The 25,173-nt window shown below is 43.7% G+C and overlaps 1 protein-coding gene across 5 annotated transcripts in view; it reads right to left on the bottom strand.

The window, feature by feature from the left end:
• The window catches only part of LOC137378196 (DNA (cytosine-5)-methyltransferase 3B-like), a 313,202-nt gene that overhangs the window by 287,261 nt on the left and 768 nt on the right, over positions 1-25,173 (bottom strand). The gene's annotated exons all lie outside the window — the stretch shown is intronic.

Below are 25,173 nucleotides of genomic sequence, written 5' to 3'. Positions count from 1 at the left end.
AGAAGATAGGAGGAGAAGGCCAGTAAGTGTAGCTAAGAAGGCACAGTTGTAAGTAGCAGACGTCGTGAGCAGCCAAGGTGTCATTGCCAGAACCTGGATCCAGTGCAGGAAAAGATTTAATGACCTGCTGCGGTCTGGAAAAGTGAGTGGGGATTACATTGGGCAAATGGAAGCCCAGTAGTAGTTGAATGGCAAGCATGATAGGTGAGGCCCGGTGGTAGACTCATGCACAGGACATCAGGCACCAATGTTACATTGAGGCATCCAGTTCTCCTGCACCCGAGACCCATGCTCAGGCATGGGCGAATGCTGCATTGATGTGACTGCATGGCTGCCTCACCATGCCATCCCATCCGCTCTGCGCTGCATGTTGACAGTACCCCAGAGTGATCAGCACATAGGCAATGTCAGTACTGTCTCACGGTGCCTATGTTCGTGCTTGCAGGAGAAGTGCACTCAGAATGCCAGGGAGCGCCAACAGACCAGAGGTAGAGTTGCTGTCATCACTGTGTTGACACTGGAGGAGGAGGCCATGCACATCAGATGGGTCACTGCAAGGCAGCCTGTCACTGAGGACTAGGAAGGTGTAGAAGATCTGGAGAGAATGTGTAAAGATCTGGTTGCATCCAACATTCCCTACACCATGCCTGGCATGTGGGATCTGTCTGGGCCTTTATTGCCACTGGAAGCTCTTAACCAAGGGGAGGCCTTGGTTGAAAGCCCACATGTTTCACTTTAATATTTTCACTCCACCAGTTCCAGCAATAGATGAGGGACAGACCAGGGATGCAGACCAGGCAGTCAAAATCAGCCCCTCTGTATCTGCTCCTTACTTTAAAAGGAGCACTGATAAGTAAGGAACAGGTTATTTCATGATCAGGGTCCCTTTGGTTAATATGTTTTAATATGCAAATTTTTTCATTGTCATTTTTTCTCTCTCTACTTTCTTCCTTCTTCCCTTATGTCAAGAATGACTGACCTTTGTAGGCCATATAGTTGTGATAATAGAAACTCCAAGTTTAAATTTATTATCCTATTATTCTGCATGAATCTTAAACTGTGGATACAAACAGGTCTTGGTGTTCAGATTCAGGATTTACCTTTCAATGAGGCAACAGTGCTGAGAACAGCATCATGGATAAAGGAGAATGATGGGGTATAGATTAAATTGTCCTTGACAGAGGACAAAGGATCGGCACAACATCGTGGGCCGAAGGGCCTGTTCTGTGCTGTATTTTTCTATGTTCTATGTTCTAAGGCTTGCACAGTTCAAACAGGACAAACCAACAAGTAATACAAGCATAAATAGAAAGGAATTGCCTCGAGTGCTGGATTCCTGAGGCTCAGGGGTCACACTTACGCCACAGGCCACTGTTCAGATAACCTTGGGTTATGAAATGTTCTTCATTTTTTTTCTAATTTTTCCTTAAAATTTCCTATTGCTACATACAAACATACAAATTAGAAGCAGGAGTAGGCCACTCGGCCCTTCGAGCCTGCTCCGCCATTCAACAAGATCATGGCTAATCTGATTGCACCCTCAACTCCACATTCCCGCCTACACCCGATAACCTTTCCCTCCCTTGTTTATCAAGAATCTATTGGCCTCTGCCTTATAAATATTTAAAGACTCTGCTTCCACCACCTTTTGAGGAAGACAGGTTCAAAGCCCCATGACCCTCAGAGAAAAAATTTCTCCTTATGTCTTAAATGGGCGACCCCTTATTTTTAAACAGTGACCCCTAGTTCTAGATTCTCCCACAAAGGGAAACATCCTTTCCACATCTGCCCAGTCAAGACCCCTCAGGTTCTTATATGTTTCAATCAAGTCGCCTCTTACTCTTCTAAATTCCAGTGGATATAAGCCTAGCCTGTCCAACCTTTCCTTGTAAAACAACCCACCCATTCCAGGTATTTTCTTACATTTTGCTTATATTTTCTCCATGTTTTACTGACGGTATGTTTTCTTCTATTTTGAAATGGATTTAGTCCTCTGCTTCCTTTTGGCTTTGTGCCCATGGAATTCTTGCATTTGTTTCCAGTTTTTTTTCTGGTATTGTGTTTTCCAGCTGATTTCCTACCTTGTTTCACTACATGATGTCATGCCTCTTCCTAGGATTGTACTCTTAGCTTAGTTAGGCTGGCAGTCATCCAGCTTTAGGTCCTATGAGGGCTTGATATCAGTACAGATGCTCCCATATGACTGAATGGAGAAAATAAGTACTAGTACAGGCTGCATTTAATTGAAGATAGACCTAGGGTACAAATCAAGATGCAAGAGCTAGACTTTGAAGGGATGTAAATATTGGGAAAGCAACAGGAAAACCAGTACATTAACAGTAATATAGATAATTGGGATAAGAAAGGCAAGGGCACTGAATCCAGAGCCAGGAAACACAAGGAGGAGACAGACATTGACCTAAGATATCACCAAGATGAGTGGGAAGTAAAAGGTAACAGTCTTTGGAAGTCAAAAATTTTGCATGTCATAAAGACATGTGCACTGAAGTGAAAATCCCATAATCCAAAATAAGGCATGGCACAAAATAGGTTAAAGATTCAAGATCCAATAGCCAACAACTATTGCACTTAAAGTATTAGGACAATGATGAGGTGTACCAAAGTAACATAACAAGCTGTTGGCCTAATACAATAAAACATAAAACAACCAGACCCAGACCAGTAAAATTATGAACCGATCATTTAAAAAAATTATGACCTTGAAATTACATTGTGGGATATAAGTGTACACTTAATACCTTACTGCAAAATTTATCTATTTGCTTTTTCAGCAGAGTCATAACCTTTTTAAATGGGTTAACATCTCTAACAAAATAGCAGAAAGATAAGGCCACATTTTCAAGTCATAGTCCCTGGTGAAATGGCTGGAACTGTAGCAGGTCAGGAACTCAATTGCTGTTGGAGTGGGCTTTCCCATGGCTCTTTAACTGACCCACGGCATTAGCATCCTGCTTCCGGGTTTCCAGGCCAATCAGAGAGAACGACGATATGCTAAATCTGTCAAAGGAAGGATTTCTAGTTAAAAGGGACCCAGCATGGGTCAGAATGGCTCGACTGAACATGGATTCCTGAGGCTGCAGCAACCACAGGAATGGAAAGGAGACCTAGCTCCCCAGATCTCCCACTCTTATCTGGTGGTCCTGCTGCAGGATCTGAGGGACTGCAATGAGGTGATCTTTCCCAAGGACAGGAGGAAGAGGCCAGCTTCTTCAACCAAGCAGGCCTGCATGGAAGAGGCCGAGGAAGTCAGCAGCAGGAGTGTGGTCCTCCAACCAGCAGACAGTGCACTGAGAATCAAGAACTTCAGAAAGGCAGGAAAGGTGATTGGCATCACACTTTCAGATGCCAAGTCCCATACTCTTGACTTTCTCAGCATTCTACTGCACAGCACTCCTCAAGCCAACACACCTCACCTTTGCACTCATTCCTCTCTCTCCAGGCACATCCTCACATCCCCATCTGAAATGCCAACACTCACCCTCATCCTATTGCACTCTCGCACCCATGCCTCACAGTCATTCCCCACAAATGTTGCACTTCCCTCCTCTCCACACAAGCCATTTCTAACGCTCATAACTCTCTGCTCTCTCCCCTTTCAGGAAAGGAGAGCAGACAACTTCAGGGAGAGCAGAGACAGTGTGAGATGGGGGTTTGGGGGAGGGGGGGGGGGAGGGTGCCCTCCAGTGACAAGCACCCTGTTGGCCAATTGCAATGTGTGCCCACCCTGGCCCACTGGAAAAGCGGTCTTGTTCCAGGAGGCTGCAGATGTCAACAACAACCTACCATCAGAGCCTCCTGAGGTACTGATGTTCACACATGTCGAGAGAGCTGATCTCTGCCTGCAGACCCTGTGGCCGGGATTTTGTCTTGGCGATGGGGGTCTCGACTACCTGCAAAAGCGCCGGCCAGAGCCCCGCATCACCTCCTCTGGGGAAGGCCCGCCAAATCAAATGCCGAGTAGGCACTTCAGTGGACAGCGGCGGGCATTCCCTGGGATCAAGGGCCCCAGCGACGGAAGTCCTGCCCTCTGAGTGTTGCCAGCCAAACAGAGGCCAGCAGATCTTTAACTAAGCAGTGCCGCCACAAAGGCTGTGACTGCTGCCGGTAGAGCACTCACCCAAAGCCCTGGATACAGACCACAGATAAGTCAGGGCAGGAGGGGTTTCACAGGGTGGGTGTCACGGGGTAGGATGTGTAGGGGGGGTCGGCGGCAAGGGTGAGGGGGTAGCTTTCAGTGGGTCCCTCCTTCCCGATGCTGGGCCCCTCGTTCAAGAACGGTGCCTTTTAACAAGGGCCCTTCACAGGCCTTCCTGCCCCAGACTTAATTTGGGTGGAGGCGGGAAGGTGGCGGGGTCCCCCCTGCCACCATCCTGCCCGATTATATGCTCTCCCCACCTCCAAACCAGAGGTGGAGGAAAGGATAAAATTCCCCCCCCCCGCCCCCCCCGCCGGTGTTTGGAATCTTACCTCCTTGGAATTGTATCTGTGTTCATCCCCGGCATGTGGCTGAAGAGAAGGCAACTGGTGCTGCTACTTGTGGTGCTCCTGGTATTGGTGTTGCTGCTCCTCTTGTTCCTCATCAGAGGTGCAAGACAGAACTGTATAAGCTGCTGTCATTTCATGATGAAGGCTGACAGCAGTGAAGTGCAGCTGAAGGTGAGTGAGGTGCAAGACAGGTGAATTGACTTCAAGTGGGCAATCACCGGTCAAGCAGTGAAAGCACTCTCAAAGAAGAGCTGTGAACATCAGCCTTTCACCTGGGTATGGCTGCAGATCTTCAGTTTCACTGTTTAAAGCCTTCCCAGCCTGTCGGTTTCACTGAAGAAGCATACCTCATTATGCACTTGTCCGGTTGACCCTGGTGAGTCGCTGACAACTCAGAAAATAGGTTAAAGCCAGAATGGTTGGTTAAAACAGCAGTTAATAACCCATTTCCATATGAAAATTACTTATCCAGCGGCTATACGGGGTTCCCCTCTTGCCTGATAGCCTGCCTGAGTGAAGCCCAGAAGTTGGTGGAATTATGTCAGGATCCCAAACCGACGTCACTTTTAGGAGATTAAATTGCTCGCATGCACCCGAACCGGTCTCCACTCTCCCATTAAAATTTCTCCCCATAATTTCTTCAACAACAACAACTGCCATTTATATAGCACCTTTAATGTAACAGAACGTCCCAAGGCCCTTCACAGGAGAGTGCTCAAACAAAATTTGACACAGAGCCACATAAGGAGATATTAGGGCGATGACAAAAAGCTTCATCAAAGAGGTAGGTTTTAAGGAGCATCTTATGGAGTGAAACAAGGTAGAGGGGCGGAGAGGTTTAAAGAGGGAATTCTAGAGATTAGGACCTGGGCAGCTAAAGACATGTCCTCCAATAGTGGAGTGATTAAAATTGGGGATGCCAGAATTGGAGGAGCGCAAAGATCTGAGGGTTGTAGAGCTTGAGGAAATTAGAGAATTACAGAGAGGCAAAGCCATGGAAGGATTTGAGAACAAGGATGATTTTTTTTTTCAAAAAGAGGAATTGCCTAACCAGGAGCCACTGTGGATTAGCAAGCACAGGTGTGATGGGTGAACTGGGAAGGAAGTGAGTTAGAACATGGGTAGCAGAGTAACATCAAATTAAATTTCTCTTAAATTGTATGCCCTTAAATGCACCAAAATTTTCATGCAAGCTTTTTTTTGTAGAAACTAGCCTGCAACATATTACCATTTTTTATAGGCGGTGAGTTTGCTTTACACTTTAAAGGCATTTCCAGATGATATGGAGAGCAAATGACCTGATTGCAAGCCTTTGCTAACATTGCCATTAAACTATCCTTTAGATATAGTGCAAGTGTGACCCAGGATGATCCTCCCTCCAGTTTAGTCTTGCTTCCTGTAAAGAAAAGTGGCTGGTCTCTGCTTGCCAGCTCTTCATATCAGTACAGCTGAGAAATGGAAGAGTATTGCGAGTGCAAACCTGTATCATAATCTTCCCAGCTAAAAATGTGCAGGCTCTCTGCATTAGAATATTTACAAAAATGTAACTTTCTAATACTCATACAGAACAAGAACATCATGAAGTTTTTAATTAAATTGCAAATCTGCTGGCTGATGCCGTATTGAAGAGCACAGTGTCTGGTGTGCATTAGTGCACTGCCCCACAATCTACATAAAGGGCTATGCACAAAGGCTTTGTTCACATATGTAGCAGGAGGGAAGTACTGCAGCTGTCAGAATGAGACATGCCCTTAATATTGAAAACATGAGCAAATTGCTTTTTTTTTGGGGGGGGGGGGGAAAGAGATGTAAAAGCAAAATGCATAAGTGACTGTGCATCAAATCTAGGGAGATTTAAAGGTAATGTAAAAGGGAAGTTAGAATATGACATTGGTTGTGGTATGTCCCCAACGTGGCAAGCTGAATACTAATAGTTTTAAAATAATTAAAAAGTTCAACCTGAATTGTATTTGCAGATTGCTTTCTGTACCCTATCACTGAGAGAAAATACAGCTGGTGAAGGGTGAGAGTGGAGAGCTGCATTTTGGGGCCCCTACTCCCTTACAGAAGTGAATCTACTCCACAGTCCAGAGGGGCAGATTCACCAAGAGTCGAAATGCAGGAAGAACTACGCTTCTGCCGCCTTTACCCAGTTGTTAGAAAGTTTAAATAGAGTGATGTTCATCAACCAAAGTCATCACTAATAGGAATGCTAATAATAACAACAATCTGATAGTACTGCAACATGGGCAGGTTAAGCAGACCACAACTACATGTTCCTGTCTACCTGCAACTCACTCGTGGTACATAGGCTGCTCTGGGGCAGCTGCCATCTGTCACTTCAGTTGTTTTGATTGCAGGTTAGATTCGTTGGGTTAGCGATATACTGGAGCAATTCTAATATCAAATAAAATAAATTTAATAAAAATGAGTACAAGAAAATATATTTCTAATCAGGAACTAAAATTAGTAATGAGGAAATTACTCCTCTCTCAATCTAAAAGATTTGGAAAAAGCATTTTTTTTTGAAGTCAGAATGGAAGCTTATCTTTAGTGCACTAGTTTATCCATTCCTTCTGTCTATAGTAACAGCTACCAACATGGTATTCCATACAATTCCAAATTTCATTATTTTATGCCTGCTGGCTCAAAATTAAATCTGAGATTTTAGATGTTGGAATCTATTTTTAATAAATTCAATTTCTAGAGCTCAGTGTTGCATTTATGAACAAGTCTCTTCCATTCATTCTTTGATTCTGTCTTTTTAATTTAGTTGTTGCTGTGACGCTCTGAATGCAGTTCAGACTAGTGATTTATTCAGATTAGCAATCCATCATTCAGAACTGAACGTAAAAAGAATGCCGATGGCTCTGTGGGACCTTGCATTGCTCAAATTGACTGTTAGGTTTGCCTATACAAAACAGTGGTTGAACTTCAAAAGTAATTCATTGAATATGATGCATTTTGGGGCTCGATAACATGCTATATAAATACAAGCTCTTTCTTTCTGTAGGGTCCTCCTTCTGGACAGCCAACAGTGAACCAGTTTCTCTCAGATAAGAGACAAGGTTTGAAAACACAGTTTCCAGAGCTGTTGTCTAGTGATGGATAAATCCTGAATCTGGACTCCCAATACATGTTTGAATATATCGCAAGCTGTAGATACTAAGTAATTTAAGCAAGGGATCTAAACTTTATATACAGCCTCAAGGCTCCATAGAAACACCTGAACAGTCCACAGAAATGGGAAAAAAAACAATGAATACTGCCAGCTACAATGTATGTTACAGTAGAGTGTTCAACTTAAAGTAGCAATAATGTACCACTATGTTTAGATTGAGGTAACTGTCTCAACAAAAATGTAATCTACAGCTGAAAAAATCATTGATTTTTTTTATGTGGATGTCGCTGGTATGGCGAACTTTTATTGCCTATCCCTCACTGCGAAGACTGTAGTGAGCCGCGTTCTTGAAACACGGCAATCCATGTGATGTTGGTACCTGCACAGTGCTGTAGGGTAGGGAGTGCCAAGATTTTAAGCCAGCGACGATGAAGGAACATTGATACACCATCCTGACTTGGAAATGTGTGAGGCAAACTTGCAGGTGGTGCTGGTATTCCAATGCACCTGCTGCCCTTGTTCTTCTAAGTGATAGACGCCGTAGGTTTGGAAGGTGCTGTCGAAGAAGCCTTGGCGAGTTGCTGCAATGTGGCACAGTGGCACAGTGGTTAGCACCGCAGCCTCACAGCTCCAGCGACCCGGGTTCAATTCTGGGTACTGCCTGTGTGGAGTTTGCAAGTTCTCCCTGTGTCTGCGTGGGTTTCCTCCGGGTGCTCCGGTTTCCTCCCACAGCCAAAGGACTTGCAGGTTGATAGGTAAATTGGCCATGATAAATTGCCCCTAGTATAGGTAGGTGGTAGGGGAATATAGGGAGAGATGAAGATGTGGTAGGAATATGGGATTAGTGTAGGATTAGTATAAATGGGTGGTTTATGGTCGGCACAGACTCGGTGGGCCGAAGGGCCTGTTTCAGTGCTGTATCTCTAAATAAATTTTAAAAATGCATCTGTGCTGCAATGTGCTGGCAGAGGGACAGAATGCTTGAGGTGGTGGATGGGATGTCAAACGGGCTGCTTTGTCCTGGATAGTGTCGAGCTTCTTGAGTGTCGTTGGAGCTGCACCCAGACAAGTGAAGAGTATTCCATCAAACTCCTGACTTGTGCCTTGTAGGTGTTGGAAAGCCTTTGGAGAGTCAGAAGGTGATCAACTCATTGCAGAATACCCAGCTTCAGACCTGCTGTTGTATTTATCTGGCTGGTCCATTTAAGTTTCTGGTCAATGGTTAACCCCAGGATGTTGATGGTGGGGGATTCAGTAATGCTAACTCCATTGAAAGTCATGGGGAGGTGGTTAGACTCTCCCCTGTTTACACAACACAAAAAAAAACACATTCACAACCTTAAACATCTGCCCCAGCAAGAAATATTACACTTTCTCTATCATAATCTTAAATCATTTAAGTGCCGTACAGATATACATTTAACACGGTACATTGCTCAACTTGACTAAACAAAAGAGAATAGAGGCAGCATTTACAATTAATTATTCATTACCTATTTATTCTACTTGAGGGGATCAGAGTTCATCTTTGAACAACACGGTGTCTAAATTGGATAGCTGTCAGAAACGGGAGCGGGGATTGCAATTAACCTGTGCCAGCCCAATGTAATGCAGGCAGCACCCCAATTTTGTGCTGCCTGCTCATTTGAATCATTGCTGCGAGCTAATCACCGGCTGCACACATCAGCAGGGAACCCAATATTGTAACTTCCGAGCCCCTCTTAAAGGGGAGATGCATTGTGGCTGGAGCAGGTGGTGGGGGTCGTACAGGAAAAGAGAATCTGACCTGGGAAACAGTGAAGAATGGCACAACATGGGAGACAGTAGGCTCCAGGGTTTTCCAATGCTGCACTGGAGGCCTAGGTGGAGAAGAGAAAGCAGGAGAAATGTCACTCAAAAGGCAGTGGGAGCAGATAGCTATGGGAGCTCATTGCCAGGAGTCAAGCCCCAAGAACCTGGATGCAGTACCACAAGAAATTCAAAGACCTCACACCAGTAGTCAAGATCAACAAATGCATCTTTCAATGTCATATCCTACCAACTGCATCATTAACCTCAGACAATTCTCAATCACCATACCAAAATCACTCACTGACCAACAACTTCCATCAATCAGGACTCATACCTGACATTCATATGCTTCACCTCTTTCTCACACACTTAGCACTGTGTTATGACCAGGTGAGAAAGGTGTCTAGGGGTCCCTTTCAGCCTTCACCTGGTCTTACTGTAACAGGATTTAATTTTAAACACACCGTGTTTTGAGTTCCCCCTTGGTGAATCCTTGTTCACCACTTTCCAATTATAAGGAAAAGAAATGAGCACAAACAGGCTTTCTTAGGTTTAAAGAAGAAAAGTAAAATTTATTAAAACTTAAACTCTAATTCGGTTAACACCTACAAATCACTAGCATGCATACACGATACGCATATGCAAATAGAGACAGAAAAGAGAAGGAAAATAAAGAGCAGGTTTGAGGCAATATCTAAAGAATTTCTTGTTACTGTGCTTCGAGCTCACTGCAGAGTCCTTTTGTAGGTAGTTCTTGCTTGTAGATAATTCTTGCTTTTCGTTGGGGCCCAGTATTCTTCTTAAACCTTGTTCACTGTAGGAGACTTTTCCCTCTTGGGGTTCCTGTGTCTTCAATGGATTCCAAAGCTGGTGAGAAAGAAATGAGAGCAGACAGGAGAGAGATGTTCTCAATCCAGGAGCTTTCTGTTAGTTCAAAACTCTGTGGCAAGTTCAAATTCCTGCAACAGCCAGTTAGTCATGTGACTAAACTGGTCTGACCACGTCTAGTGTGTCTGGACAGCAGGGACTGGTTTCTTTGTTCTAACACTGTCTGCTAGTATGCAAAAAATATCTTTTCAGCCAGGGGCTTGACAACCCCTTGTAATAAGCAACAATTTGAAGTTTAATGTCCATGTGGTGAAATTAATGTGCCTCATTCTTGGCAGGTGGGGGCCTGCATGGCAACTGCTACAAGCCTCACACCCACCTCTCACAGCTTGCACACACTGTCAGCTATTCATCCATGACAGCCAAACAGATTCCATAACACTCACTGACACATTTCCCTCTCTTTTGCAGGATATAACCACATAACCAGAGGCAGCAGCAGCAAACCAGAAGGATCAGGCATGCCTTTATGTCCTAACACCCCTGGAGGAGACGGTGCTGCCCATTACTAGGTCATGGCCAGTGGCGGTCCTGAAACCACTGAAGATGGCAGTATCCTCATACCCAATCCTCCTTCTCACATTCCACTTCCCCTTCACTGCACACACTTGCTATCTAGAAGTTGCAAATAGTGTAAGCATGCACCTCTTACTTTTGCACCCACATCACCACTGCCCCCCCCCAAATGTGACAACCTTATTCTCGTGCCTTTTTCTTTTCAGATACCCAAGGTAGTGGAGAAACACCAAGAACAGAATGATAAGACAAAGAACCATCACTTGATGTCACACTCAGTCACCAGCTCAGATACTGACATTCAGGTAACTTAGAGGATAGATTAGAGTCAGGATCTTCACATGGTGAAATGCCAGGCACAAGGAGGGCAAGGTCACACACGGGTTCCGCTGCAGAGGACTCAGATGACCAGTTTGATGGGGCAGCCTATAGAAGAATGCTGATGGGTAATTCCTGGTGCATTGGGAGGCCTGCAGAAAGCCTGCTGTCAATGTCAAGAAACACGGAGATCAAGCACCAAGTTGGAAAAGGGCTTTGCGCAGAGCTTGGAGCTGTCCTTTTCCAGCATGGAAGTGGTGGCCAACTCCGTTCACACACTCGATGTACATCACACGGCCATGATGCAGTGTCTAATGGCCAATGTTGCAGCTTCCATTGCAGCAGCCATCCAATGTCTCAGTGCTGCACTGGAGCTTAGACTGCGGTCACGCAAGGTCAGCTTGTTCCTATACAAGCACAGACTGCTATCATCTTGGATTAGTGTGCAAGGGGCTTGCACTGTATCACAGCAGTCCAGAAATCTTTCCGACAATAACATTGCTAGGATTGCTGAAGCACCACCTTGGGGAGTGGCAATGGCTCCATGGAGAACAAACCTGCTGTCCTCTCTCAAGAAGACAGCATTGGATCTCCCACTCCTGCCACTCTGTCAGTGTCCTTGCTGTTGCCTGTCAGCCAGCCAGCCAAGAATGGTGTCACCCAGGCCAAGGTAGTGCAGTCCTCAGCCAGGCCATCTAGGCCAAGAGCTGTTCAAGGTCATCCTCCAGGATCATCAGTAGTCTGCTCAACTAAAAGTCAACAGCCTTCCACCAGCTATACTGCAGCCACTGGGGTAGTACTGCAGAGGAGTGCTAGGACAGGCAAAGACACTAATGATGATTAGTTGACTTTTGTATGCAATATGGCATGATTCAACATATAAATTTGGTTTGTGGTAGCTTTTATTTTTGCATTGTGGCCAGGGGGGTGCTGTGATGGTCAGTGACAGAGCAGAGATTAAATTGTGGGACTGTTGGTGAATAAAGAATTGCAATTGCAGCTACTGGTATCACACTTGGATGAGTTCTTCATGGACAGCCTGGCCAGATAGGGACTGTCTTGGTTGCTTGCTCCCTTTCTCCTCCTCCTGTTCCTCCTCTCATGCTCCTGCTCCTCAATTGCTCACGGATTGGCTGGTGGCAAGGGCTGTCCCTTCACGACGATGAGGTTGTGCAGCATGCAGCAAACCACCACAAATCTTGACAGCTGCCCTGCTGAGTATTGCAGGTCTCCTCCAGTACAGTCCAGACAGTGGAAGCATTGTTTCAGCATGTCAATGGTCTGCTCTATCACATTTCATATGGCAGCATAGCTTTCATTGTACGTATGCTGCACACTAGAGTCATCAGACATGGTGTCAGCTGATAGTCCTTGTCGCCCAGTAGCCACCCTTTGGTTTGCTGTGGTGGGTCAAAAGTTGTTAGCATAACAGCTGCCAGGTTACTAGGCATTGACCTGCATGATTCAGTGCCTACGGTCACACACCAGCTGGACATGAAGGGAGTGAAATCCCTTTCAGTTCTGATATAAGTTGACATATGGTGCCCACAGTCAGTGGCACTCTGCCTTGGGAAAGTTTGCAATCCCAGCAAAGCCAAGTGCTTGCTCCACCTACTTCATTTTAGCATCAGAATGAAATGTAGTTAGCTCTCATTAAATAGTGAGCCTCATTGACATCACTTACCGAACAGTGGACGACAAACTGCAAAATGTTGCAAATGTCTTCAGCTCCAGTCTGGAAGGAGGCAGTTGCATAAATGTTCATCACCAGAATTACCTTCACAGCCACTGGGGAATGTGGTCCTTGACCAGCTTTCAGGTTGCAGTTGTGACTGCAGCAGATGCCAGATTTCAGTGAGGAAGTCCTTACTGACATGCAGGCGATTCACACATTTGTCGCTGAGGGAGAGGTAGGAGAATTGCTCCCTAAAAACTCTGGGTGGATATGGCCTCCTGCTGGGAGCCCTCCTTCCCCACCACCAACCCCCCCCCCCCACCTCCCTCCCTCCCTCCCTCCCTCCCTCCCCCCCACTTCCCTCGTTCCGCAGTTTGTCCTTCTCTGCATGGCCACTGTTCATTCTTGTGGCAAAGAATGTTCAGCTGTGCGAGATTAAGAGGACTTTAGATAGAGCTTTGAGTTCCAAAATGGCACTCATAGGGTCCAAAACTGCACACTAGTGAGCCCATGCAAATGCTATAATATATATTACAGTAGCGATGTGAGAATTGTACCTGCTGGCAAATCATTTTAAAATCAGGAGCAGCATTTTAGCAAAACAAAAATCATTGTGTGATCTCTGCCTACGTTAATCCACAACTGCAAATTTCACAGGGGCTTATTTTTCATGAAACATTGCAAAGGAGTCATTTGTTCAATTTTATTCCAAGTTATGGTGTTTACAAATTAGCATTTTAAGAAATTAAAATCTTTTAGCTCAATATTTTCAACATTTGGCTTGTAACTGAAATGGTGCAGTTTGGTACAAGCCCCATTTCAAGTGAAGCATGTGCACAAAAGTACTTCATGGCCAATTATGTATTTTTGATCTCATGTAGGGAAACATGGTAGCCAATCTGAACACATCTAGGTCTCACAAACAGCAATGAGATAAAAACTTGCCTAAAAATTGGATTGTGCATTTTTCAGGTGGAAAACAAACACCATAGGTTGCAATGTGGGATGCGAACAATTTGTGCTGCAAGTGCGCTGCATGCCATATTGGCAATAGACCCATTGCCTATGTAAATCTATGTCTAATTCAGGAACCTTTGTGAAATTAGTTTGTGACTAGACTATATCATGCACCGGGCAAGCTGCAGTCAGTTTTCTCAAGCACACAACTACCAAACCAGCGACCTTTAAATGAACGTCGGAGGCTACTACCAAAAAAAGTAAAAATTATTTTACTTATCTGAATGTGGAGACCCAAATTAAAATTCTGGGTCACTGCCGGCCACCGCTCCTCCTGTCTCCCCCCTTACCAAGGGCTCACCATAGCTCTGGTGCTAGCATCCCTGTCAACCAAACTTCATAGCGACTGGTGCACTGCCTCTTGCAGTGTGACTAGCATGGCCCAAGTGCCAATTTCTTGTGGACTCCTTTCGCATCAGTTTTGGCGTGGTGATGTGTTGTCAATGTTGGGTTCATGCTCGATTTCAGGAGCAGACCAGTTTCTAAGCCTGTTTTGGTGATGTTGGTTGAAGGATAATGGTTGGCCAGTACACCGAGAGAGCAGTCCTCTTCTTTGAGTAGTGCCATGGGATCTTTTACATCCACCAGCAAAGGCAGATGGAGCCTCAGTTTAACACCTTATCCAACAGTGCAACTTTCCCTTGGTACTGCATTGAAGTGTCAAATTGGATAAGTGCTCTGGAGTGGAGCTTGAACACAGGGCCTTCAGATTCAGTGGCAAGAGTGCAAGCACTGAGCCAAGGCTGATACCTTGACTGTGCATCTGATGTTAATAATGTACGTTCAACAACTTTATATTAAGTTAAACGCACTATATCTAATGTCCTGAGGCACATTATGAAACAAAATATGACACTGAGCCACATAAGGTGATATTAGGTCAGATGACCAAAAGCTTGGTCAAAGAGGTAGGTTTTAAGGAGTGTCTTAAAAAAGGAAAGTGAGGTGGAGAGGCAGACAGCTGTAGGGAGGGTATTCCAGATCTTAGGGCCTAGGCAACTGAAGGCATGGCCACCAATGGTACAGCGATTAAAATCAAGGGTGCTCAAGAGGCCAGAATCAGAGGAGCTCAGATATCTCAGGCAGTTGGGGGGGAAAGGGCTGTGGGGCTGGAGAAGGATGGGTGGGGGGGGGCGAGGCCATGGAGGGATTTGAAAACAAAGATGAGAATTTTTAAATTCTCATTTTAAAATGAGAGAGCCAATGTAGGTCAGCAAGCACAGGGGTGATGGGGGAACGTGACTTGGTGTGATTTAAGACATGGGCAGCAGAGTTTTGGATGACCTTAGAGTTTACAGAGGGTAGAATTCAAAAAGAGCATAGAAAGCAAAAGGGATGTGTAAGAAAACAACAAAATTGAATTGTGTCTGGGTAGATGAAGGAAAAAATTGAGAAAGGCTGGAATTGGGAATGAAAGACAATGATGTATGCTACAGCAATAGGAAACTACGGCTGCAGTCAATGAAAGTAGACTAATTGAAGAAATGGGCCATTGTTCCCAGACTATAGGTGTGGAGCAACAATGACAAACATTTTGAAATGTACGCCCTTAACAATTATATACTTCATATTCATGTTAAGATTTTTCTACTATTTAATTAGCTAAATACTACATAACAATGCACTATATGCATCACTTCTATAGCACAGTCTTTTCAGAGTTTCATTCTCTCTATTCCAAATTAGTAAATTTTGTGCAATCTTGTCTCCTCCTGTACCTGCATGGTCAAATGTGGCATCTTCAGAAGGATCTTTACTACTCTTTATACATGCGGACGAATACATCATTCATAAGTATAAGTCAGTTTTCATACCCATACCAACAAGATAATCATGAAATCAGAATTCATCTACCTGACATTGTTATGGATGCATCAGAATCTCCATAAACTAAATGCTAGCAATACTTAAAAACCATTCTCTGCAATTCTTGCCTGAAACTTCACATCCCAGCTCCTGATTCCATCAACCATGAGTTAAGCTTCAAATTCAACATCCAAACCTACCACTAAGACTGCCTCACCACCATCACCGCTGAAAATACTCATCATTGCTAACACTTTCCTGATTCAATTCTTCCACTTTCTCCTAGCCAGTCACTCAAGCTCCAGGTTACACAAACTACAACTCATTCAAGTTCCACCACTTGCACCAAGTTCCCCTCACCCATTATTTGCAATATTCACTGGTTCCCCATCACTCATCATGTTGATCTCAAAATTCTTGTCCTCCTCTACAAACCCCTCCATGCGCTCACTCATAATTCCATAAAAAGAAAAGTTCAATTACTTGAAATTGTTCTCATATCCACTACTTGGCTCTCTGTCAGTACATGAGTCAATGTGAAACTCTGAACACACAACTGGACCATGAAGAGCAGTTCCAGAATGAAAAGGTAAATTTCCCTACGGGTTAGAAGAAAAGAACTTGAATCGGAGAATATTACCGCACAGAAACAGACCATTCGGCCAATTAAATCTGATGTTTTTTGCCATGAGCCATCTAGTGCTCCTGCTTATTTCCTATATTCCTCTTTATCAAGCAACTATTTATTTTTTTAAAAAGCATTTATGAGCTTTGATTCAATGGTTTGTGGCACAGAAATCTACATTCTAACCTCCTTTTGTGTGACCTTGTTTCTAACCTCACCTTTAATTTTTTTGAGATTTTAAATTTGTGGCTTTTTGTTACCATCTTACCAACCATTGGAAATAATTTATCACTATTTCTGTTATTGTAAAGCCTTCATAATCTTGAAGACTTCTATCAGGTTGCCCATTTTATCCTTTCAAGACTTGTCTTTTTTCTGCCCCGACCCTACTTGCCTCACGCACTGCTCTCCTCCCCCACCTTTTCCCCAGCTCTGCACTTGCTTAAAAGCTGTTAATTTCTAATATCTGCCAGTTCTTGATGAAAGGTCATCAAACTGAAGTATTAACCCTTTTTGTCTCTCCACAGATGCAGCCTGACCTGCTGAGTGGTACCAGCAGTTACTGTTTTTATTTCAGATTTTTCAGCATCCGCAGTTTTTTGCTTTTGTTTTAAGGAATATTTGCAGGAAGAGTTGAGACGTGTTTTTTATTTCTCAAAGCAGCCAAGTTAAACAGGAAAGTTACTCCTTTTACTACATTATCGAAAAAATACACTTTATTTCATACAACAAGCCTGCAATCTAAATGTTGGAAATATTTAATCTGTGTTCAGAAAATGAGTTGTTTTTACTGGGAAAATAATTACATTATTTGGCAAAAATGGAATGAATGGGTAGTGATAAATATATGCATAGTCTATAAAACAAGACAAACTATGTTCATAAAACAATATTATACATTTTGCTAGAACCTGATTACACATTCCAAGCTAACACTTCCCTAACCTCAACCCCACAGCTTAAAACAAAGCTAGCTACTTTCTCCTGAATTTGTCAAACTTCATTACATTATGAACATACATCAGAATTCTTTCAAATCCAGCCAATGTGAAGCATTCCTCTTGGGTAGCAGGGTCAGTGCTTTAAATTAACCCTAGCGTCATTCATTTTCTTTCAAGATTTAACTAAAGTCCTCAACACTCAATGTAACAGCATGCTTTGCAGTTGTAAAATTGGTGGTTGGTGGTACTCATGAATTTATCATGTTCTACTTAATTTCAATAATAAAATGTAACCAGTTTCTTTTAAAAACTAAAAATTAATTCATCTCACTTGGTTTTCAATTACTTGGTTTTTCTTTAAACATTTTGCAGTGAGCAATTTCTGAGTTTGGGAAGTGCACAGCTGCCAGAAGTCTCACAATTTTACGAATGAAATTGTTTTGAATGAAGTCAAGTCACAACACTTTCTCTAAACACATGGCTAATATATTGAGATGGGTCGGAATTATGCTAACTGAAAAAGCAGAGTGGATTCATTTTACCATCAATGAATAGGTTGCTATAACAACAGCAAAAACTTATGTGCAGCAGGCTTTGTCAACAACATTTTTAGCTTGAAACCACAATTTCTTTTTATAACTACTTGTGTCCCTCTGCTATAAGAGGTGCCTCCTTCCACCTGGCTATAAGAATAAATGTTTTGCTTAAAAACACAAATGGTTTTACATAATTAAATGCATCCTTCTGCTATAAGAAGTCAAAAGTTAACAATGAATCATTCTTATTTCAGTACAGCATTAAATGAAATGAATCAAAATGATCGTCAGATTTAAAAATGGCTTTGATGCATACATTTAAAATAGGAGACTGCTATGAAGTTTTCCAGGTGGCAATATTCTATTGTAGTGTTGCATGGCTTTCTGATTAAAGGAACTTCAATTACCAAAGTAATTAACTAAGAATCCTTCACTCTGGGAGATCAAGAATTCTTGTCGCAGAATGTGAGGAACTGGCAAGTGTCCACTACAACCTGTAAATGCTACAGGCTGAAATGCCTCCAGCAACTCAATATGTTTTATGACAAAAATCAACAATAAAGATAAGCTAAATTGAATCTTGACAAGACATAACTATTTTGCTGATGCACAAAGCATAACATTTTAAGGATCAATTTAGTTTAACTAAAAGGCCAGAGTGCATGACAGGTCTGTCAGCATATGGAGAGAAACCGTAGGTTAAGGTTTTGGGTAGAGTTCTTTCACCAGGTCTGATGGAGAGGTCCCTACCACAAAATACTGCGTATTTCCAGAATGTCTGTTTTTCCTACAGAACTTCAGAATTTGCTGTTTTTCCTTCTTTCTTAAATTGATGCCTACATTGTGCTGAACACTGTGCTGCATATTCTTAAGTGTAAGTTATCTTAAACAGATTATAATTCAAACACTGAACATTACAACTAGATGTTCGGATCAAGATTTTGTATTTAATGTTCTGCTTGAAATCTTTTTTATGCAGACACTTTATTGTCCCATGATCCTGCAGCTCTTATGATCAAGCAGATAGAGCAGGTGATCCAATTCCACACTTCAGTTAAGCTGCTCTTGTGCACAAGCACCAGCCCACTAATAACTCTTCCTATCCCTTATGGGAGGCTATTTTCCTAAAGCAGTATGGCTCTGGTCAGAAACTCAATGAGAAATCAAAGCTCCATGCTGGCACAGCAAATCACCACCTTGCAGTCCTATGGATTAGATAGTCTGTGTAATGAGAGGGAATGGGGAGCGGTTTATTACTTTGCAACTATGTTTGGAATCAAGGAATATAATTGAAATGACTCCTAAAGCTATTAAAGTAAACATTCTTTCCATGCAAAATGTTAACTTGTAAAAAAAAGTGTGAACGAAACAAGATTTTTAAACTTTAGCCTTGGATGTTTTTGTAGGGGGGGGTGAGGTGGGGATATTAAAATGCATCTTCAGCACTAAAGGGGCAAAAGAAACAAATCAGCTTACTATCTATCATGTGGTAACTACTTGAGTATTTATCTTTAAAAAATATGTTCAGCCTCTTGAATAATCATTACCAATGAGATTTTCAGAAATCCATGTTAAATGGTAATTACAGCATAGAAACAGACTGTTCGGCAAAAGCAGTATAGGTTGGTGCTTATTTTCTACAAGAACAAGAACAATAGTCCTAATTCTGTGTAAGCTCCACATCCCATTATTCACCTTTCATTCAACCATGTAACTAACATTTTCTTAGGTTCTAACATTGTTTTTATTGAAAGGGTTGTAAAATGGCAATATTTTTCCTGTTTTCTGTCTCCAGTCACTTAAACTTAATCTTACATCGATGTGGCCTTTGTTTAAGACCCCTCAAACAGTGGAAACAGTCAGTTTCTATCTACGTTTTCCACATCCCCTCAAAATGTGCATACTACACCTCTATCAAATCACCTATAACCACTTTTCTAAAAATAAACTGCTCCAATTTTTCAAGTATTTCTTTATATTTGCATTTCTTCTTGCCAGAAAAGATCTTAGTGAATCTACACTATCATTCTCTATTACGTATGATCAATGATTTAGGTTTGCTGATGATACAAAAGGTAAGCTGTTGGGAGGACACAGAGAGGTTGCAAAGAGATATAGACAGGTTCAGTGAGTAGGTAACAAGATGGCAGATGGAGTATTATGTAGAGAAGCGTGAAGTTATGTTCTTTGATTATAAGAATAGAAAAGCAAAATTTTTTTTAAAAGGGTGTCAACTTGTAAGTGTTGATGTTCAAAGAGACTTGGGTGTGCTTGTATAAGGAACGTAGAAGGTTAACATGCAGGTACAACAAGCAATTCAGAAGGCAAATGGCATATTGGCCTTTGTTGCAAGGGGATTGGAGGACAGGAATAAGGAAGTATTGCTACAATTGTACAGGGTTTTGGTGTGACCATATCTGGAATACTGGGCTAAAATTTATGAGCACGCCGCAAATCACGGTGGCACGCTCTGCTGTTGGCGGTCTTCAGACGCGGATGCGCCGTCGCTCAGCCCCCGCAATATTTCGTGCAGGGGCTCATTTAAATAGCAGGGGCAGAACGGCCACCCCCAATGACGTAGAGGAGGCGGCCACTCAGTCCCTAGCAACAGCGTCTGGCGCCAGCGTGCATGCACTGGTGCCATTTTTAAAGGGCTTCAAGCCCTTAGAAACAATTTTAGTTTTTAAAAGTTATATCACAGTACATTGTCCTCAAAAAATTAAATAAAAGCTGGAGGCCCTTTCCCACCTCCCACCCACCCAATGTTTGTTCATGGGTGAGTATCTCAAAAATGAACTTCATTCCCAACTTGAACTTTCCCCCCTAACCTTGTTACATTTGCCCTTCAATCCCTTCCCACCATCCCCAGAGCCAATAAAAAGTGTTTTCCCTCTTCCCTGCTCCCCTCCCCCCCCCACCCTGATAATCTCACTCATTCATCTCCCCTCCCCACCAGTGTCATGCCTCAGAGCTCCGAATGGCAGCCAGAATATCGGTGTGGAACAGCTGCCGGGACAAGGTAAGTTAATTTGCATGCATTAACTTTTCTTAACATATTGAAATGAAGGCCCCGCCAATTGGCGGCAGGTTGGGGGGGGGGGGGGTGGATTTGGTGGTGATGAAGACCGCACCAAGGCCTCACTGTCGCCGGTAAAATGCAGCGGGGCCTTCTCAGCATCAGGGGTCGTGGTGGGCCTCTCCCAGAAGAATTTTCCAGGCCCCCTCCCCCCCCCACAACCCCTAACATTGGAAGGCTCATAAAATTCAGCCCACTGTGTGCAGTTTTGGTCTCCACATTTCAGAAAGGATATACTTGCGTTGGAGACAGTGCAGCGAATGTTCACTAGATTGGTCCCAAGAATGAGGGGGTTGTCCTATGAATCTTAGGAATTCTTTACCCCACAGGGTTGTGGATGCTCCATCATGGAATACATTTAAGGCAGGGATAGACAGATTTTTGATCTCTCAGGGAATCAAGGGGAATGGCAAGCGGGTGGGAAAGTGGAGTTGAATCCTACGATCAGCCATAATCATTTCGAATGGCGGAGCAGGCTCAATAGGCCATATGGTCTACTCCTGCTATTTCTTGTGCACCTCAGCATCCTTCCTATACTGTGGAGCCCGAAATACACACAGCACGCTAACTGTAGTCTCAAGCTTTTATGCAGATTCACCATTTAATCTCAGCTTTTATACACTATTCCTCATGTCATAAAACCCAATATTCCATTGACTTTATTAATGACTATTCAATTCAGGTGCTAATTTTAATGTCTGTGAATCGGAGTTCCCATGTCACTCTACTCTTCCAGAGTGCCAAGTCTTCCACCATTAAAAAGACAATTATTACATTATTTTACAATATTCCACCTCACAGTTGCCACATGTTTGCCCATATCACCATCTTATTAATATCCCCTTTCAGTTTCCTTTAGTCTTCATAATTAATTATGCTTCCTATTTTAGAATGGTTTGCAAAGCTGTAAACCACTCTTTCTAGTCTTGTATCCAAATCATAATGTACAGCAAGCAGAGCAGTCCCAAATCATTACCAATGCAGTGGCCTCCACTGACAGCCACTCCTATGAGGTGCTATCCCTGTGGCTGAGGACAAGATGGAAGCAGGCTGCTCGCTCATGCCTATCTGAGATATAGATGCCCGTGATGGTCACACGCGTCATCGAGGTACTGGGTGGGGCTGGGGGGGGGGGGGCACTGCAAAGGCTGCTGCTACAGTCATGCTGCAGGGGGCAACCTCTGTCACAGGGCGTGAATCTGTAGATATTTTGTCCAGAGAGACCATTGGAGAGGATGATGATGATGGAGCCCCATGAGGGATAACCCCCTCATCACCATCAGTCCCCTCCTCAGCCTTTTCATGACAGCCTTGATCACTGGAGGGAACCACCAGATGGGGCACGGCTGGCATCCACTCCATGCTTCTCTGAGCCATTTGCACCACTGCTGCGGAGTGTGGCATGCATCTTGCACATTGTCAGTGCGTTGTTCCTCCATCCATTGAGTGATGCCACACATGGCTCTCCAGGTTGGCCACACTCTCAGGGGGGGGAGCTCATGCGCTCAAAGCACTGAGTCGTTCCGGTGCACACAAGATGAACGGATTCCTCCATTCTCATCCCATGACCCCGCACTGCCTCAGGTAACTCTACATTTAAGCACACATTTCATGCTGGCTCTCCAGGAATGACTCCTGAGGCACTGCATCTCCACCCTGATTAACAGGAGTGTTCCTATCCTCCATCCTCCAATTGGGACTGCTGACTCAGCATCCCCCAAATCCTCCAGCTCTGATGTGATGTGTGCTTCATGCTGTGCCACCCTCTCGAACAACGCAAGAGGATCCATCGAGGTACTAGTGTCTGCACTGGTGGCGGGTGCATTGGTAGGGTGTGACAGTGAAGGCTCCAAGGTGTCTTCAACGCTGACTCCTCATAAACATGTTCTGAGCGTGGACTGCTCCCCCTCTACAGTTGGCCCTGTGGGAGACATAGGAGAAGTTGGTGATGAGAGATCGGGACAATCAACAGATGCTTCTGTGTATAAAGTATTGAGATGACAGCTTATGCTTTGACAACTCGTTGCAGGAGGAGCATCGCCATGTATCCCCTGAACATGGAGATGTTGAGGTGTTTTCACTCTCTCTACGGTGGGCTCCTGCTTCCCCATCCCAGCATCCCTCTGGGTGGACACTCTGGCCACATCAAGGGCCTGCTCCTCAAAACCCGCCAGTACCGCGAGATGTGACAGCCGACCTCCCAGGCTTGCGCTCTCGTTCTCCTGAGCATTTAGCTTCCTTTAGGCCTGCAAGGTGAATAACAATGGCATTACGACGATGCCTCCCTCCCTCTCCACTTGCAGTTTCTAATCCATATACGATATTGCAGTCTGCACTCCTGCCTCCTGACCAGCAGCACTCAGGTTCAAACCTATGCTTATGGGTCAGCAATGCACCTGAGCACACCCCTCTCCCATGGTCAGGAGAACTCTATGCACCCTCACGATGCCCCTCTCCTTGGCACTCTGGTGACTGCTGACCAGGAGGCATACCATGTGGGTCTCTCTTGGCACTCACCTTGCCAGACCTAAGGTCACTGAAACATTTCCTGCATTGCAACCAGCTCCTCCTCAGCACTCCTCTCCTGCTGACTGTGTGACATCTCCAGCCATGTCCTCTTGTTGAGTCTTGTGGGCCTCCTGGTGCCACTAGTAGAGGAAGAGACTGTTCTTGCGTGCAATCACTGCTTCCAGCAGCTCCTCCAGCGAGTTGTCTGAAAAACAGGGAGCTGCCCTGGCACAGAGGCCCTCCCTGCCGGCCCACTGCTCGTCGTCAATCCACGTTCTGGACGAACGACAGCCTCAGCTACGGCTGCTGCCTGCACTTTAAACCAGGGCCTACTGCTGCCTTAGTCCCGCCTCCTACCCGCGTCCGCCGCTGCTAATTGGGCAGCGAACACAACACTGAGCCAATTAAGCTATTTCCAAATTAAAATTGCCACACGTGCGCTTATCCACATCAGTGCGGGTATGGAACCTGGAGGTCATTGCGATGTTGAGGCTTTGACCCAGCAATTGAAATCCTGCCCAATACGTATGAAATAAAAATGTCCAAACAATCACCATTATGACACTGAACTGTTCGCATCCTCAATCTCAAAACAGTCAACACCCCACTCAAAAAATTAATTACTTAGTCCAATACAAGAATTTTGCCTTTGCCATTATTCTGACTTCTCTTATGTTCTTCTACTCACGAAGAATTCTGCTATGTAAAAAGATTCAGTTGCAATTCGCTCCTGAAAATACATTTTGATCAAATGAATTAAAGTCTTATTAAATACCTATTTTTCAAGCCAAAGGGTTAAACGAATACACACAAGTTAAGGGAAACTTGAAATAAAAACAGAAAGTCCGGGAAATGCTCAGCAGGTCAGGCAGCATCTGAGGAGAGAGAAGCAGAGTTACTATTTCAGGTCTGTGACCTTTCATCAGAACTGAAACGTTAATTCTGCTTCTCTCTCCACAGATGCTGCCTGACCTGCTAAGTATTTCCAGCATTTTCTGTTTTTATTTTAGATTTCCAGCATCTGCAGTATTTTGCTTTTATTTTAGGGAAACTTGAATGCTTTAACACAATAGTTTTTTTAAATGCCAACAACTACATGCCTGACACTGTTAATCGGTTGCTGTAAAAACGAACGTTTTAAAAGTTGATCGCGCACCGCAAGTCAAATTTCATTTTGCATTCATTCATCTGGTAAAGTCTCCAAAACGTCATTTCGTGCCTGTAACGGACATGTGCAAACTGAGCAAAGATTATTTTAAAGTAGCTTCTACTTTTCAATTTAATGAAATATTAGATTCCATACTACCATGATAATCTACTTGGTTCAAATCTCAGTTTTTAAACACAAAATATAATTAATATATTATAATGAATATGGATTGGTTGGTCATCTGACTTCCCTCGAGGCCCTCCTACTGGACGTATTATTATTTATACCACAATATGCTACTGCCACCTAACTGAGCTTTTTGACGAATCCATGCTTGAAAGCTGCAACACCACCATCCCATATCATAAAATGTTAGAAAAGGTACACATCATTAAAAATAAGGTAAATTCATGATCATTTCGCTTGCGTTGCTCTAGATACAAATTCCAAAACGAAAACAAAGAAAGATCATTACAAGTAAATTCCACGAAGTAAGCAGCGTTTCAGCTTTTGAATGGCATTCACGGGGGGCGGGCGGGGGGGGAAGAGAGAGAAATCATTTGTAGATTTTAAAAAAGGAAAAATACTCTCAACTGCACACCGAGTCAAAATCGCTTTATTTTTTTCATACAATGTATCACATACCTGCAGTGACCGTCTTCTCACTCTAACCATTATCCGCGATACAATAAAACTAAT

This window comes from Heterodontus francisci, chromosome 16 (genome assembly GCF_036365525.1).
Source record: "Heterodontus francisci isolate sHetFra1 chromosome 16, sHetFra1.hap1, whole genome shotgun sequence".
Lineage (NCBI taxonomy): Eukaryota > Metazoa > Chordata > Chondrichthyes > Heterodontiformes > Heterodontidae > Heterodontus > Heterodontus francisci.
This window is presented reverse-complemented; position numbering and strand designations above follow the sequence as displayed.